Source organism: Sminthopsis crassicaudata, chromosome 1 (assembly GCF_048593235.1).
Source record: "Sminthopsis crassicaudata isolate SCR6 chromosome 1, ASM4859323v1, whole genome shotgun sequence".
NCBI classification, from domain to species: Eukaryota; Metazoa; Chordata; class Mammalia; order Dasyuromorphia; family Dasyuridae; genus Sminthopsis; species Sminthopsis crassicaudata.
The window spans coordinates 354,339,004-354,358,128 of record NC_133617.1 but is presented as its reverse complement, the minus strand read 5'-3'; the positions used below and the strand labels follow the sequence as shown (position 1 = coordinate 354,358,128).

Here is a 19,125-nt window from a genome sequence, read left to right as displayed (position 1 = left end):
TGGTGGTTGGTGGGTAAAGATTCTGGAATGTTTTATTTCATTGGTATGATCTTTCTCCTCTTCTAGAGGGGTGAGGCAGGGGGGTGGGTCACAAAAATTTGCTAGTTTGCCAGGTAATTGTATACATACTGTATTCTTAGTAACTCCCTCACCAAGAACAAGTTAAATAAAAGACTCAGAATACATTTTTTTTCAATTCTTCTTTTTGATAATATCCTAGCAGAAGAACCCAAATCCAGTCCTTGGGGATATGCCGGTGGTGTTTGGGAGGAACTGATGGATGAACACATTCTCATCACAACTCCACATCGACCACAATCACCTTACCCCACCGCTCCCCAGTCTTTTTCTTACTCAGAAGCATAGGAACGAACTTCTTTTTATTTATCATGATCATGACTAATTGGCAACATGGGACTCCTTACTCTTCCCCCTTCCTCCAAGAATGTCCCCCTCCCCACTTCAGGGCAGGGTACCTTGTGATGTTTGCTCTTTTGATGCCATTTTCCCTGTTGTTCCTGTCTCAGCTTAATTGGCCTGGTTTTCTTCATTTTAGGGCAGGATGCTGAATGGGCTACATTAAAAAAAAAAAAAACAAACAAACCTATATATATATACATATATATATAAATGAGAACTGTTGGATGACACCTTTGACATATCAGCCAATATCAATATCAATCAAGCTGAAGACTCCAGACACACTCTCTGACTGTAACATTTCTTCAAGAAAAGGATCGCGTCTATGGAGTTCAGAGGATACGTACTTGGGGAAAATATATATATATATATGACTTAAAGAAGTTGATGAAGAAGAAAAAAATAAACATAAACATACACAAAAGGAAAATAACTTTAAAAAATAAAACAAAAATATACCAGAAAAGGAGGATGAAAGGCCAGAAATTGGGAAGAGATGCTGGTTATGGATCCACGGGCTTTTTCTGCCAATGGCGCCTCGTTGGGTGAGGCAGGCTGGATGCCAGCCATTGGGCAAGGCGGGGCATGGTCCCCGGTTGTGGCCAAAATAGTGGCCATTGAGTATCTGTATCTGTCATTCCTTTAGCTATTTAGGGACCAAAGGACCAAACTTTTTATTGCAGATGTGTAGCTCTATGTCAAATAGAGGGGGAGTGGGGAGGGGAGGGAACAAGTCTCCTTCCTGCCTCAGGGCTGTTCCTAAAGCAGCCAAGAGCGATTCTATGAAATATGTAATAAAAAACAAAAAAACAAAAACAACAACAACAAAAAAAAAATAAAAAAAAAAAACAAAAAACAAAAAAAACAAAAAAGAAAAAATCTGCTTCAATGCTTTTAAACTGGCAAGATAATAGTTCTTTGATACTATGAGAGGCGCTTTGATGACCTTTATTCGAGCCTATAAACCTTTCCTATGGTTTTCTGTATCATATGTATGGATGGAGATTTTAAGACAAGCAAGATGGATATTTGGGGAAAGCGAAATTAAAAAAAAAATCTATAAATATCTTTGAGATGGGAGGAAACCAAGTAAGGAAACAAAATAAGGGATATACACAAGGAAAGATAGTTGTTGTGAAAAGTCTGTAAATGCTTCTAACTCTTCCCCCACCCCTTTTAAAATCCTAATAGTTGTACAGAATTAAAAAAAAAAAAAAAGAAAAGTTTAAAATACCTATATAATAGAAGAAAAATTAGAGGAAAGAAAAAAAAGCAAAAAAAAAACAAAAAAAAAAACTATAGAAGTTAGCATTCCTGCTAAAAATCCAAGATGTTGTAGAACTGTAACTTTTGTAGAGTTTAGACTGAGCATCAATCCCCCTTCTCTCTGCCGATCGCTGTTGGACTTATTTGCTGAGGGGGACCCTGGGCCACTCCTTTCCGAAACTGCGAGCATTCCAGCTTCCTCCAGCCGGAGAATTGAAAGTCACTCAATTCTTGCTGATCTGATGGACAGATGGACAGAAGGATGGAGGCCGCCAGGTGGCATAGGGGAGGCGACGCAAGGAAGTCCGGGTTGTCTCTATCTCTGACCTCGTCCTCACCTTGAATCCCACAGTTATAGACTAAACGCTTCGCTCCCCCAAGGAGCTGCTCTCTCCGCAAGCCCTAACCACCTTCTGCTTCAATAGCTTCCATGCTCGCTCTAGAGACTTTCAGGGCAAGGGAGAACTGGGAACTTTCATCTTAAACGACACAAACAAAAACCTTAAAAACAAAAACAAAAAAAAGAAAGAAAAAACACAATCTTTGAAGAATTTCTGAAACTGTTTACAAGGAATTTTGAAAAACAGGGATGTTTAAAATGATGCCGGCTCTGTTTTTCTGTAAATAAATTTGCATATTTTGTAGGACTTTTAATTGTAATGATAGAGAAAAAACAAGGAAAACTATTTAATGAAAGCACGATATTTATCTTTGGTAAATGACTTTAGAGCAGTTAAAGACATTGATTAAAAACTCAGAATCAGAAAAAACACAATTATTTAAGAACATATATTTTAAAGTATATCATATTTATTATAATTTATTTTCACCTTTAGAAAGACTTGCTTTGGCATTCTGCCTTGACTCCCTCCTTGCTTGAGTACAGGCCACCTGGTGTGGTGGGGGGAGTGGGAGCATCTTTCCTAACTCCCCTTTTTTTTCCCTGTACTTTTTGGTTTAGAAGATCAAGTTTCTCTTATTCCTCTCAGGCCTCTTTCCTTTCTATTCATTTGGTTTGTTTTTTTGGTTAGTTTTTTGTTTTTACTTTCCTCTCTCCTTTGGCTCCTCCTCTTTGGAAGTCCAGATGTAAAAACAAAACAAAAAACAAAAACAGCTGCAGTTTGAAACAACTGCTCTTTTCACTCTCAATTCCCTAAAACTCCTTGTAACCTTCTGTAACTATTGGATGACGCTTTCTCCAGCTTAGCCCTAAATAAAGCACAGTTTAAAAAAATAAATAAAACAAAACAGGACCATTCTTTAGTGATCTCTTCCTCTCGTTCTCGATGGGTTGGTTTGGTCTGCCTCTTCCACACCCTGATTATCTCCCACACCTCACTGTGTCCTCCATTGCCAACACCAAATGAAATATCTGGGACTCTTCCAGTGAGTTCCAGTTGTCCAGGACCATTTTTACATGTGAGCAAAGGAGTTGGTAATTTTCTCAAGGAGGAGAAACAACTTGTGGGTAATGACCCACAAGTCTCCTCCACTGAGAGTGGGTCAGTCTGCCCTCAAATGCATAGCTATACAATCTGAAAGATTAGAAGTGGGGGTGGGAGGCTCAACATGGCTACATCTCCAGAGCAATCTGTTTCCTGGGGAGAAGGGAGAGCCAGGTAAGGAATAGTGCCTGATCCCTGAATGAATGTGCATCCACCAATTTCTATAGTTATCTGCCAGCCCCTCACTAAGACATGCAGTACTTATACCAGCCAATGAAAGCATTTAAGAGTAGAAGGAAGATAACTGGTCCATAGAAATTTTGCATTTCCAAGTAGTCATTTGAGTGAAGAAACTAGTTTTTGTAGACCAGAAGGAAGGAGGATGTGCAAGATGTGGATGAGGCAAAACTAGGCCAAAAAGAAATCTCACCTGTACTTCTGTGAATAACACACACTTTGGGGAGAAAGGGCAGGGGAGCATTAAATGATAGCAGAAAAGAGTTTCCCACTGGAGGTGGAAAAGGCTTTGTAGTCTCAGAAATATCTGTAAAGATAGATGTACAATTTCCTTTGATGTCTGCCTCGGTGAAGGTAAGACCAGGTGATGGAGTTGCATTTGAATTGGAGGGTCATGAGTAGCTAACCTATCCTAAGGTAGCTAGAACTTTTTCTTTTCTCCCTATTCCTCTCCCTTGGAGACAAGATATATGAATGTAGAACTTCTTAGGCAGGCAACTTCCTAGGGGTAGGATTTCTTGAGTGGATAGCCTCCAGAAAGCAGAACATCTTGGGGTGGGATTTCTTGAGTGGGTCCCTCCTAAATACAATATGAAATTTCATATCCAGGTTAACTCTGCTTTTTGATTTCCCTATGAAAAATGTTATGGCCATATTCCATTATCTTGTGTGAAAGCAGATGGGGCCATAACCTAGAGAATTTGAACTAGTCAGGTATAAGTCTGGGATCACAAGACTGATTCCAGAGTAACCCTTAGAAACCCACCTCGTCACTCCATAAGATTACATTTTACTCTTTTCCTCTCATCCTTACTCAGCTTTCACTTTTGAAGGACTCTCCTGACCTTCCATCATGATATTACTATGCCCTGATAATTTGGAAGGGGGGATATATTTAGGTTATCAGCCATATGGTTAAGATCCTTTGTGAAGATCTAATGCTCCATCTTGGTTTAAAGGTGATCCTAAGTTCTCAAAAGTTATACCAAATGGAGGCTGGCAAGTTTAATCAAGTTAGCAAAGCTTTGTGTGTGACTGACCATATGGTAGTTGTGTAAGGACCAACCTGAGTCCATATGGACTTGCCACTATAATGTAAGATACCATGTGATAAATTTTGTGGTTGTTAATTTTTAATGGAGAAAAGGCTATCAAGCTGTCAAAGATTTGTGGAAGTCCTATTGTCATAAAATCACAGATCTTTGAAGAAATATTCAAGTATGTTGATGTTATTTTTCCTTAGATATTTCAATCTGAATCCAGAGAGCTATATGCCATGAATGAAACTCGAGATTCCAGAGAAATCATTTTGTAGCTTTAATAAAAGTAGAATCTGGAAGTAGAATGTCAGCCTGGTGGGAGAAAATTTAATAGGTACAGAGTTTTGAGAGGGCTTTATGCTAGGAACACATCACAATGTCCTGACCAGTCATTTCATAACAACAACAATGATAAGTTATCATCAAATTTTATTATAAGATTGTAAAACCTTAATCACTTGGCCAGTGGTCCAAAATACATCACTCCTATGGAACTAATTGCCCTTTGTAATATTATTTCATTTAAAATATTTTCATGAAACCAGTTTACAACAGGAACCTGGATATGCCTAAAGGCTATCAAAATAACAATATGGTTACTTTAACTATGATCATAATATTCATGGATACATAGCTGTAAAAAGGAAAATATCATCTGGAGCAAGTTATAAAGAAATATCAACGCATAGGGACAAGAACCTGGTTTCTGATTAACTGAAATTATCTCTTTTTTCCTCAAAAGCTACATTTATGCTTAAATTACTTTTCCCTTATATTAGATCTATTCATAGCTTCCCTCATTAAAGGCCTTCCTAATTGGGCCTCCAAAAAGGTCCTTCAGTATGACTTGTTCTCTTTATTTTGTTTGAAATAGAAAGAGAAAAACAGTTTCTTCCCATTTTGCCCATTCCCTTAAGATGGTGAAACAATCTGAATAAAATCAGATTTTTTTTTCACCTGAAAGCCAGACTTTTATAACTCCCCTTTTATAACTCTCCTCCTTTCTAATTCATCATTAAATATGTATTTACTTAGATTTTTAAATTTATCATTCATGTCTGCTTCCAACAATTGCTCTACCTCTTCCTCCCCCCCCCCATTAGATTCCTAAGGGAATTAATTATTTTTCTTAATAAATATTTTGAATAGTCATTTAAAAAAAGTGTTACCTTTTTTCTATTTTACCTGTCTTATTATGTATGGCATGTGACTATAAAGTAATGAGATAACTAGTTGCTTTTTAGCAAACATTACCAACATTTACACTTTGTTAGTTCCTTCAAAGGAGTACTCTGGGAATGCTATACATTCACTGCAATTTTTTCTGATGTTGCTCAAAACCTGTCTGGAGCTTTTCTTATAGACTGCTTTCAGAGACAGGCTAAAAGCCACATAACACTAATTATTCTGATTAAAGGAATAAAGGAGGACCTTTTCTACCTTTGCCATCCTTCTAAAAAGCTCCAGTAGGGTCAGTGGAAATCGTGATGGAATTCCCCATACTCACTTAACCAGATAAAGGATTAAAGAGGAGTATTCAGCTAAAATTCCCCAAACAGATTAAATCAGTCTTTATCCCATTCTTCTCCCCAGTGTATTTCTTTAATAACTTAGGAAAAATGATTCATGTCCCAGTAGAAACAAACTTGTGCCTCATCTCACAGAATCCTGGGCTCTATCTCAATAGACACATAGACAGATAGATGTACACACCCATATCTCTCATCTCTTCTGAAGACCCTAAATATCCTGAGGCATATTCTATGTTCTTTTTCTCCCTAGAGACATTCTTGGATCATTGGACATGCTGTTGTTTTCAGATACTCCCTACCTATCTTACACATAGTTCCTTTGAGAATTAATTAAGCCATAAAAAGTAGACTCAGAGCTGGAAAGAAACTTGGAGATCATTTAGTACAATGTCTTCATTTTACAGATAAGGAAAACGAGTCTCAGACCAGCAAATGACTTGCCTAAGATTAAACAGCAAAGTCTAACTTTATTCAGATTATCAGATTCCTAGTGCTAATATTAATATCTTTAACTTATCACTTTACACATATTACATTTGCTTCTCACAAGAACTCTACTAAAGCAGCATTAGTGAAAGTATAATTGTTCCCACACCTAGAGAGGTAAGATGAATTACCTAGAGATACACAATTAGTAATTATAAGAGATGGGATTTCGACCCAGGCCTTCTGATTCCAAGCTCTATATTCTTTATACTAAACTCCCTCCATATAGGAAATGGCACACTGTCCCCCTGACCATGGCTCCTTTCAGATTGCTATTCCTAAAATACTTTATCATGTTTTCTGTTGAAAAAAAACTTCAATGGCTCTTCATTGCCTGCAAGAAAGAGTCCAAACTCCTCTAATATTCAAAGACCTTTGAAATATGTCTCAACACAGACAACCAATTTTATCTCTCACTCTTCCCTTATATGTACCCTGTTTCAACCAGGCCAGCATCTATATTGTCTTCCTATGTTCATGATGTCCATCACACTTTTCTCATACTCTTCCCCTAACTAGTAGGCACTTCCTTTTCCTCTTTGCCTGTCTAATTCATACTCAACCTTTTAGGCCCAGCTCAAGACAAGTGTCCTCCATGAAGACTATTCCAGGCCAGAGTAATCCCTCTTTTAAAAACATTTTTTGCATAGTTTTATTATAGAAGAGAATGTCACTCATGTTGGCACTTATTTGTCATATATGCACTTAGATATTTATTTCATTTGTCTTACATTACAACTATCCCATGAGCTCTGAATAGCAGAGACTGAATCTTCCACTTCTGTAACTCCTTACTTGGGTCATGTAGGATAGACAAAGAGTAAAGATCCAACAGAATAGCCAGTAATAAGTATTTGTTTTGTATACAGTAGTTGAACTTTCTCAGCTGTTGAGGAAGCATTGCTGCATCTTGTCAGAATGAAATGACCCTTTCTTACTAAAGTTTAGTGGGTAGAGACTTGCTAATTTGAAAGAATTATGGCACCTATAATCTCTACCAAAAAATGGTGATAGGAAGGACCTTGAGAATCCAACTTAAGATACCAAAAGGAACTAGGAGTTGGGAGCTGATGAGATCAGAAAGAGAACACTAATCCTGAAGTCCTGAAATCAGCTACAGATGCCATTTTTAGTGGTTATGTATACAGACCAGCTGAGCTATATTTTAGGATTCAATGCCCATGCTTTCTGGCTCAATTCTCTGCTGCGTTCTAAGACTAATTTTATTTTCTTTTTGTGGCTGTTGATAAAGTCCCCTTGAAAAAGCCTTTGTCTTAAGTGAACTGAGGGGTTTCCCCTCTCACAGCTAGGAGAATCTGAGGGAATTGGAGTGTCCTAAGGCCTGGCATAGATTGGGGTAGCAGTAAAAAAATCACAAGGAAGGCCTATGACCTCAACAGCTTTAGGCTGGTCAAGAAGAATTGAATTCAGTAGAAAGGAAACTAAAATAGGAAAAAAAAAGTCACAAGGAGGATGACACAGGAACCAGCTCTGAAAGCCAATCTGCTTTTTGCTCATCTGTTCATTTACTCAAAAACCCAAACATCATGGAGTTTTAACTATCCCCCTCTTTAATTCATCCCCCCCATCCCAGAGGTATATGTTAGCTTCCCCCCCTACACACACACAAACACCCAATTCCTCTCTCAGGGACCTTATCACCCTCTAGGTTTAGAAGGATTTATCTTAAAAATTGAAGACTGAGTGGATCCCTTTTGGGGGAGGAAGGGAGGGCAGTAGCATAAGTGGGGGAAGGGAGGATTGAGGCTTGAAGGAAAAAAGAGGAGCCAGCTAAAAAGAATACTTCAAGAAAGGAAAACTACAATGGTGGAATTTTAGGCACTTTAGAAAACTGTTGGTGGGGCGGCAATGTTTGGGGGACAAGAGGACCTTCCTAGGACTACCCACGTCATACCATGTAAGTAGGCAGCTGCTTACACCCTGGGTGAGAGCAATAAAAATAAAACAGATGAAAGAATAGCCCCACAAAGGCTTTGTTCCTGGCCTCCTGCTCTTCCACCCGAAAGAAGAAAGAAAAGAGGCATGAGATGAGGCCAGCAACCTATCAGGTGAGTGGATTTCCCTTTATCCCCTTCTCTCATTTTCCCATCCCTCAGCCCCAAATTTCATCAGAGAGACCTAGGAGGGAGAGGGGGACACTAGGGAAAAAGGGAAGGCATTTAGATTTGTGCAATTTGAAGGTGAGAGAAGTCTGAAGATTTAGATTAGCAGAATTCTGGGGCCTTCAAAAAGTTAAAATACCTTCTTTTTTTGAGTAATGGTGAACTAGTTTGCATTGATCTTAAGAATTTGCTTCTCATTTCCCCTGGAGTTCAGTGTTCTAGGAAGAACAGAGCTGACACAGCTCAAAAGTTTTATTAACCTCAGGTAGCTGTATAAAGGAAATGTGAATAAATATTACATTTATTTAAATTTAATTTTTCTCCTTGTTAATAATACAAGCCAAGCTGGGGCTAAGGGGTTTTTTGGCTTCTCCTTTCCCCTTACACTTGCTGCAGCTTCTGAGCAGGGGAATTATTTAGCTATTAACTTGATTTTCTAAAAATCATCACTCATTCACCTTCCAAAAGCTCCCAAATCCAGCAGTGGCAATTGGGAAGAAGGGATTGTGTGTACATCAATATTGATGTGTCCATTTTTTAAAAAGTAGATATTAAATTGCAATTATTGAGGCCAGAGTATCAGTGGAAGAAAGAAAGAGGGAGGAAGGTGGGGAAAGAAACAATAAGAAAAAGAAATGGAAGGAGAAAAGGAGAGAGGGAAGGAAGAAGAAGATGGAGGGAAAGGAGAAGGAGGGCGAAAAGGAGAAAAAGAAGAGAGAGAAGATGAGAAAGAAGAAGGAGGGGGGAAAAAGTGAAGAAAAATTCTTGAGGGGTGAGGAGTGTGTGTGTGTGTGTGTGTGTGTGTATGTGTGTGTGTGTGTGTGTGTGTGTGTGTGTTTCTTGTTTCCTCCTTCCCAAAGACCCAGCAAACAATAAACATTTTGTCTCTAACATTCCAAGTGTTAAATGAACTCGAACCATAATCTCTGAATGGACATTAAGTGGCCAGATAGAAGTTGCTATCTCCCACATGAGACTCATCTTGGAATAGCAAGATAGTTATTTCCACTATCCAGATTTCCCAGAAGAATAATTAACCTGTTCCCCCAGAACAATTCCCTAGAGTCAGCTCACACTCCCTAAGAGAATAGTGATATGATAATCCTGCCCCAGCCTTGGACAAATCATACAGATTCACTCACTCATTGGAAAGGGTTGATTACTAAATTGTCCTTGGGATAAAACTAGTCAATGGAAGGGAAACTATAGCAATACAGTTATTGCTAACCTACCTGTCAGGGGCAAGGAAAACAAACTTTAAATTAAAAACCTACTATGTGCCAGCACTATCTTAAGCTCCTAAGATACAAAGAAATGCAAAAAGAACCTTTTTTTTTCCCCCTAGGGAACTCAGAATCTAATGGGGAGGATAAAATATGAACAATTATGAACAAGTGAGCTATATAAAGAAAAATTGGAAATAATAAAGTGAAGGCATTAGAAGGAGGAGAATCAGGAAAAGTTTAAAAAACTTTAGCTGAGACTTTAGAGAAGCCAGGAAGTGGATGGAAATGAAGTGATAGAAAATTCCAGGAACTGACTGAAAATGCTTAGAGTAGAGAGATTTGCTGGGGTAAATCTCCATGTACAACACACAGAAGAATATATGTGTGCTACAATTTATGTTCTCCATGAAGGAGGGAACTGAGGCTCTGAGAGGTGAAAGGATTTGCCCAACATTATACAACTAATAAGCGTGGGAGCTGGAATTCAAACAGCCTTCTTCTGACTCCAAGTCTAGCATTCATTCACCTGTGCCAGGCCACCAGAGTGTAAGATAAAGGTACATACTTACACATCACTTGTTTAGAATGGTGCAAAGAGCCCAAGTCTGGATAGAGGTCTAAATCCTGCCCTGATCTTTAATGTCTCTGATGTGTGAACTTAAGACAAGTCATTTAGCTTCCTGACCTTGGTTACCTCATTGGCAAAAAGAAGACAATGAATTCAATGACCTCTAAAGTACTTTCTCACTCCAGATCTACGATTCTCAGCAGTTCCAGCCATACAGTATCTCCTGAACTATCTTGGTGCAACCAAGCATATTCAATATATCTGATTCTATGCTTGGCTGAGCTGGTTAAGGGCCTATGGAGCAAAGACTTACTCCAGATGCAAAATGTGGGTAAATGTAGTTGTTCTGTAGCAAGGCCACTCATATATAGTCAGGTATTTTATTATTCCAAGGACTTATAATTTCATCATTGTGGGTATTCTGCCTATCTATACATCTTAGAAGACCATCATCTTAGTGAGTTGTTTTGGCCAAAAAAAAAAAAAAATTACCCTGTGGCCAATCTATACAAGAGCCTTTTTGAATTTAGATGGGCTTCAGCTGACAGAGATACAGATCAATATTAAGTCCATGCTTCAGTTTTTCCCAATGTAGAAGAGCAAGCTAGAATTGGATTTTGCCAACTTTGAAGAAGGGGTAGGCACCTCTCTACTACAATGAGGCACCGAAGAGGGGCCTTAATGGAAGATAACTGAGATAGAGGAGAGAGAAAGATAATATTTAGACAGAGTTGAGAGAAAAGTTCACAGCAGGTATGGAGTTTCCATGGCCACTATATCCCTTTGAAAAAGATAAGAACCTGATGATTTAGTAATAACTTTTTAAAACTTGCAAATACTTCACATATATTATTCCCTTTTAATCCTCACAATGATCCTATAGAGGGAAGGTGCTTTACTATCCCTCTTTTATAGGTGGGGAAACTGAGGCTAAGAGAAGTTAATGACTTGGCTAGGGTTGCATAACTAGTGTCAAAAAACAAATCTTATTGATCCCAGATGCAACAGTCTATCTATCTGCTGTGCCACAAGGCCTTTACATGGGGACTAGAAACTATCTAGAAAAAGGCACCTTTGTCTGCAGGGCTAGCAATTCCTAATGCATAATTCTATAGATTTCTTCCTGCTGCTGCTATTTGCCTACTATGATACCTGCAGGTACAAAGCATACAATAAAATTAGGTTTGGACATAATTCTTGTATTTTCATAAGGGCTACTCCTGATGCTGCTAGCTCTGCAATGTCCATTTCTATCAAGAAAAAATTGAATGTTTGGATCGTATAGGGGAAGAAAGGTAAAAAAAATCCTATCTGGGCAATAGGAAGACATATTCCTACAAACAGGCCAGTCACTGAGAGAGGGATTAACAAAGCCATAATCAGCAGTTTTTGTGCATTGTGCAAGCTTATCTGTATATCACCAAGCATCCATGAACGAGCATTAACTAAGCACGTACTTTGTGCTTATAGTACTTGCACTGTTCTAGACTTGGAGATAAGTCTTGATCTCAAGCTTACTTCCTACTGGGAAATAGAAAATGCCCACAGGTAAGTGCCCACAAATGTATTCATAGGATAACAGATTTAGAGTTAAAAGAGACTATAGAGCTCATCTAATCTAATAGACCAATGAAGAAATTAACCAACTTGGGTTGGTTAAATAATTTTACTTAGGTGAAGTAGTGGGATAATTAGTGAGGCAGAATTTGAATTCAGGTCTTTGTTAGTCTTTTGAGTGCAATCCTCTTTGCACTGTCCCACCCTTCCTCTGAGTTTTGGAGGCTAAGGCATCTAGACCAAGGAAGACTCCATGAGGGTATGGTTATCAATATGCCATCTGGGAGCTTTTTTCTAATTATTTTTGTTAAAAGGTGCTAAGGTCAGTGGAGGTGAAGCAATGGAAAGAGAATTGGCTCTGGACACAGAAGACCTGGGTTCAAATCCTGCCTCTGACACTACCACCAGTATTACCTTGGGCAATCCACTTATCTTACCTAGACCTCAGTTTCAGCATCAGTTAAGCGAGGAGCTTGGATTAACTAACTTCTAAGGTCCTTTCCAGCTCTGCCTCTGTAATTCTTTGAAGTCAGGCAAATACTGTCAGAACTTAGGAGGAAAGTCTCAGGACAAAGTCCCACTCACCTTACCCTACTTGTGAGTCAGGCAATCAGGATGGTGAAGAGACTGGGTACATGGCAAATGAAGATAAATTGAAGGACCTATGGATCTTTAGCTTAGAAAAGAAGTAGTTAGGGCAACAGAGTTGTTTTTCAAATATTTGAAGGGTATTCAAGTGACAAAGAGATTGGGCTTTTACTTGAGAGGGCAAAACTATGCCTAATGAGTGAAAATGATAGTGCACTACATATTCCAAATGAATAAAAAGAGTACCTTTCTAACAATTAGAGCAATCTAGAAATGAGGTGGGTTACATTCTGAATAAGGAGTTCTGTACCTCTGGAAGTGGGAGACAGAATGACCCTCCAATAGGGATATTATGGATGAAATTCATGTTTCTGATAAGGTTTGGATATTTTTTTGATGACCTACCTCTAAGATTTCTTCTAATTTTATTATTCAAAGGAGACTTCCCCCAGTCCTCCACTCCTACTCTGGCCCATGACATGAATTGCTGATAAAAGTTCACTGGAGCTCTCACATTAAGTTTGATTGCAAGTCTCATCACCACAACAGCTCAGAACTATGTCACATCAAGCAGTAAAGGGGATAGGATCCGGGGAGAGGGGATTATGGCAACCTCTTGGGAAGGGAGAAGTGCTGAGTTAGTCCAAGTGTTCTTTGGCAACTGTTCTCCCCTTAATCAAATTCTTCCCTATGTGCCAAATTTAGTTTGCTTCCCCTACAACAGCTTCTGCTTGGTCTTTAGTCTTTACTTTTGAATCAGTCCAATAGTGATTGAACTATTGTCTTGAGCTACCATTTCCCACTGAAATGGAAACTCACCTCTCTGCTCTTTTTCTGGCCTTCTCCTTAAGTGGCCCTTTGAGAACCTTCCTTTAATTGACTTTCCCTCATTTGAAAGAACAGTGCCTTGAACCTGAACCTAAAGCCCACTGGCTCTACAAATGCTGCTGTATTGTTTGATGCCCAGTCTCATCATGGACTGTCTATGCTAATTATCTCCCCAATCAAGATTCCCCAGTAGACTGATTCACCTGAATTCTTAGAACAGATAAATAGCTCTTAGAGGAGATGCCTGCTCCTTGAGAGAACACTGATGTGACCTGCTCTCCCCCTCTTCTCCCCCCACCAACTCTGTATAGATAACAGTGATTGGAAAGAGTTGGACACCAAACTGCTTGTAGGGAGAGACCCGTTTGAACTAATTGAAACATACAGATTTTGCTAATGCAGTTTATGTATATAGCAATGAAACAGAAGACAATCCTATTTTGTCCCTCTATTACAATTCAGTCTGTCTAGTTTCCATCAACTGAGTGACCCAGTGCATCCTGGTCCTCTCCCTCATTTTCATATCTTTAACCCAGAATTAACCAAGACTTTATCCAGTAGCCCAAAGGCAAGCCAACCTTACTGAGCAATCAGCCATACATACCAGGCACCATGTATGCTAAGTGATGGGGATAAAGAAAGGCAAGAGACAGTCTATGAGCTCAAGCTCACAGTCTAATAGAGGAGACAACATGCAAATAGCAATGGACAGAGAATGAATTTCAGGTAGTCTCAGAGGGAAGACATTAAGAGGCAAGACTAGGAAAGACTTTACAAAAGGTAAGACTGGCTGATAGTGAAACAAGCTAGGGAAGCTGGGAAGTAAAGGACAAGAGGGAGGGCATTTCAGGTCTGAGAGACAGACCTGAGTTGGGAAATAGAATATCCTATTGGAGGAATAGAAGAGGGCCATTGTCATGGGCTCATAGAGTACATGAAGATACGGCGTAAAATAGAAAAAGACTGAAAAGGTAAAATGGAGGCTGAGTTATGAAGGACTTTGAAAGCCAACAGAGTTTTATATTTTATCTTTGAGGTAATATGAAGTCACTGGAGTTTATTAAATAGCAGAGGGGATGAGTGTGACATTTTAGGAAGTGTACATTTTAGGAAGAGCAGTTTGACAGCTGAGTGGAAGATGGATTGGAATGGAAAGAGATGAGGCAGAGAGAACAAGTGGCAGAAATAGTACAGGCATATGGTGATAAAGGCCTGCAGAGAAAAGGATAGCTTTGAGAGAAGTGATAAAGATGGCAACAGATTGAATATGTGGGAAAGGCTGAGGAGTTGAGAGTGATACCTAGATTATGAGTCTGGATTATTGGGAGGATGGAAGGGATCCTCAGTAGTAACAGGAAAGAATTAGGAAGAATGAAAGGTTTTTGAAAAAGATGATGAGTTCAGTTTTTACACATTGAGTTTGTAATATCTATAGGACATATAGTTTGAGATGCCTAAAAATATAAGCTAAGAAATGGAGAGAGAACTTAGGGCTAGACAAATAGAATTGAGAGTCATCTGCAGATATATGATAATTGAAATTGTTGAAGACAGTAAATTTACCATGTGAAATACAGAGGCAGAAGAGAAGAGGATCTGGGACAAGTCCTTGGAGGATTCCTGTGGTTAGCAGTGGTCATATGTATAAAAAATCTTTAGGAGGAGTGGTCAGATAGATTTAAGAATAGGCAAACAGTGTCTAAAAACCATATAGAGACAAATCTCAACAAGGATGAGAATTAAGAAAAGGTGAACTATTAGATTTGGTAATTAAGAGATCATGTAACTGGCAATGTAGGACTATTTCTTTGAAAACAATGACTCTTGCCAATAGGTTCCGGCATCCACTTTATGGAGATCTTACCAAGTCCTAACTAGGGTATGATTAATGTAATTTCAATTTACCAATATCTCGATGCCTTTCTCTCTTGAGGGACCTCATACAGTAATAATAGTTAACATTTATATAGCACTTTAAGACTTACAAAACACTCGACATCCATTATCCCATTTGATCCTCACAACCACCAGCTGTGTGCTAGTAAATGTTTAACAACTGGTTCTCTGAAAGAGGAAAAAAAAATGTACATGTGACATACTTTTAATCTTCATTTTAAATATTTTTCTTTAATATTCTACTTTTTAATTTTAGCTAATCAATGAAACAATAAATTAAGTCCTGATTTGTTGTATTTGCTAATTCTAAGGTTCACACTGAAAATTTGCTAATTGGCTCTCCCAAGAGACCTTGAAACATGCAAGTTCTAGCATACTCCTGAGTCAACCACTCTATGAAATAATTGCAATTATTATCCCCATTTTACTGATTAGGAAACTGAAGCTGAAGGAAGTCAATGATTTGGTCAGGAACACACATCTAATATCTAATGCAGGTTTTTGAACTCATGCTTTCCTGATTTCAAGTCTGGTACTCCATTTATGCCACATCACCATATAACCACGAGAACAGCAATTACAACTACGCCACGGCCAGGGAACACGCGGAACCAACCAAGAATGAATGTGACAGAGCCTACAGACAGTCATGTGGCAGCATCAAAGTATTGTTTGGGGCATAAGACTTTCATTTATTGGGTACTTGCTGTGTGCCTACACTGGGAATACAAATACAAATGAACCAATCCGGCAACAGGGACTTCCTTGCTGTTTCTTAAATAGGACACTTTATCTTCCAACTTGGTCCCTATTTTAGAATGTTTTGTTCTTTCCCTCTGGCCCTTAACTTCCCTAGCTTCCAGTAAAACTCAGCTTGAATCTGACCTTGGGGCTTCTCTCTTCCCCATATCCAATCACTTGTCAAGTCTTGCCAGCTCTACCTCTCTATCTTGAACATCCTTTTTTTTTTTTTTCCACACTCACAGAGCTCATTCATGTCCTCATCATTTCTTGTCTCAACTATTGTATTAGATTTTAAATTAGATTTAAATTTAAGTGAGATTTAAATTGACTTCTGGTTTCTCCCCTTTCCAATATAGCTTCCCTTTAGAGCAACTAGCAGATTATAAAAGATAGGACTGGAAAGGAAGGAAGATTGTGAAGCGCTGGTGAATGACAGAGAATGATGAAAGAACTGGTTTTGATAAAGACTAGGAATCCTTATATGAAATAGTGCAAAGTGAAGTGAGCAGAATCAGAACAATTTATACAATAACAACAATATATTTATTGGAACAACGCAACATGCAGCTGTCCCTTAGGGAAAAGAGATTTCACTCCCAATACGGGGATAGCCCTGTTTTATTAGTTTCTTTGGCCAAAATAGAATGGAATTCAATCATGATCTGAGATGCTGGATATAAGAAAGGGCTTTTTGGGAAGGGTCTGCATGTTTTCAGGTGAGAAGTGAGTAGAAGACAAGTATTCAAAAAGAATTATATCTAGGCAGCTCCATGTCTAGGCACCCTCTTAGGATTATAGACACGAGGACTATTTTCATTCATAATAAAACCCAAGGATTAACATCTCCTTTTGGGCTCCGTGGCATGGGATGGCACATTTCAACAAACCCAGACTCTCCTCTGGCTGACAAAGATTTGTGTGATGCTGTGTTGATGATTTGGCTTAACTCTTTTACTTAGTCACAAGAAAGGTGCCATAGAAGGAGGAATGTTGTATATTAGGTATATTTTATACTGCTGTGTATTAAAAAAAATTCATCAATAAAGCTTTTTTTTTTTTAATGTTTGACTCAGAGCTAGCAAAGTATTTTACTTATATTGAAGCAAATACTCCTCTCCTGACATCTTTGTAAGAGGCAGGGACAGTGGCTAAAATGTCTGCTTAAGAAGAGAGGCTAGATCAACAGATTGGACCTAAATCACCTTGACCTTGGCTCGGACTCACAAATCTTTTGGGTTCCCTAGTCTGATAGCAAAAGGAGATTGGCTATGTTATCAGTATAGATGATGGTGACCCCAGTTCCACACTAGGCAACTTTCTGAATGCAATAAATCTACCACTATTATTCTCCAACTTGATATAGTAAGCTGTGTCACTTTGAAAAGAAATACATAACTGTATATTAGAGGAATCATGGATCTCCTCATTCATGCTTAGAACAAATTTATTACAATGTAAGAAAGTCTGAATAGCATAAATTTATTATAATGATTTAATACTTCTAGCACTTGAGTTAAAAATGCCCTGTCCATAAATAACTGTCCCTGGAAAACATAGCGAATTAATAGAGTTTACTATTTCCCAACATTATATAAATCCAAGGGATCTAAATCACCTTCATCTGGAAGAAGATTTCTGAAATTTGGCCCCAAAGCCCATCATATTTCAATAGGTTGAAATAAGGACCAAAAAGAGGCTTCCCTCACCTTTTCCAGGATTTTAAGGTTTGACTCTGAGTTCAATAATGAATGAAGTATGGAGAAGAAGAATAGAACTGATCCACAACCCCTGCATTCAGGATAATGGGGAAGATCCTTTGGGAGGGGAAAGAGACTTATGGGTCTAATTTAAGAAAAACTTCCTATTAACAGTGTTCTAGTCTGATCAGAGATTATGTGATGGAGTAGATAAAAGGAATGAGAGTTGTCTTGCTCTTGCTCTTCCTCAATAAGAGAGTGGCTCCTAACTGACATGGCTGCTGGCTATAAGGCCTATGGGCATTGGATGGGGGAAAGATTCTCTATAGTATCTTCTTTTGAAACTAGCCCTAATCTTGGGTTTGTTTATTCGAAATACCCCAGGGAGAAGTATTTCAATTCAGTCCAATCCAACAAGCACTTATTGAACACCTATAGTGTGCCAGACTCACTGTGGTAGGGACTTAGTCATATAAAAGGAAAATTAGAATAGTTTTGTACTTAAGGAACTTATTTTTTATCATGGGAACTTGAGGTCTAGGTAGTAGAGGGGAGGGGAGGAGAGAAGAGAAATAGGTACATTTTTCAGTTTGCATTTGAATTTTTAAAATGCATCAGTATGACAATTGGCTAAACTAGAAATGTAAACTCTCTGGTCCACAAGGTTCCCAATTTGATGATCTAATAATAATAGAGCTGATTCTATTACCTGACCTAGTTATTTACAAAACCAACTTATAATTGTAAAAATATCTATTTTATATGAAATTTTAGGAGAAAGCAGATCTCCACAAGTGACCTGAATCTCTAGAAGCTACTCTAAAGTCCCACTAATTCCAATGTGCTGAAAAGAAAATCTTTAGAGGATCAAAGAACCAGCCAGTCATATGAGATGAGACATGTAAGTCTTAAGATATGATGGAATGATAATATGGAGAATTTTACTTTTTTACTATTTACTTTCCCCCTATGAATCTTTTAAATATAAGGGCTGTTTACCAAAGGGGATTGCCCCCCGATGGCTCCTATCAATGTGCTGGTCAATCTCTCCTTCCATTCACATTGCTTCCTATCATATGCTCCATAGTTAAAAATCCTTGATGAAATGTTTGTCATATCAGTTAATGATTCATTGAGGAGATTATATCTCTCAAAAGAATCCAAGAGGGGAATGAGAGAAATGATTAATAATAACCAATTATTAACATTAGGATTCATGGTTTTTTCTCTTTTTTTATTTCCTCTCTCAAAACCCAGTCCTTTTAAGTCAGTCAATTTCTGAAGGACAGCCCTCTAAGACATTCTCCTCAATTCTGAGAGGACCCCACCCAACTAAGAGAATTCAGAAATAAGCTCTTTTCTGAATAAAGTATACATTGAATCTAATCTCCATAAATTTCAGCCCAAAAATTCACTCTCCTTGAAACTCCCATTGTTCAACTTGAGTGACTGGGTGGAGATGGATGCATTTG

General features: G+C 38.4%; 1 protein-coding gene across 1 annotated transcript in view; it reads left to right on the top strand.

Moving 5' to 3' along the window:
- Window positions 1-2,939, top strand: part of CELF4 (CUGBP Elav-like family member 4) — a 553,093-nt gene extending 550,154 nt beyond the window's left edge. The window contains 1 exon segment of the mRNA XM_074279239.1: window positions 221-2,939. The gene's annotated coding sequence lies outside the window, so the exon portion shown is untranslated.
- The last annotated feature ends 16,186 nt before the right edge of the window (window positions 2,940-19,125 follow it).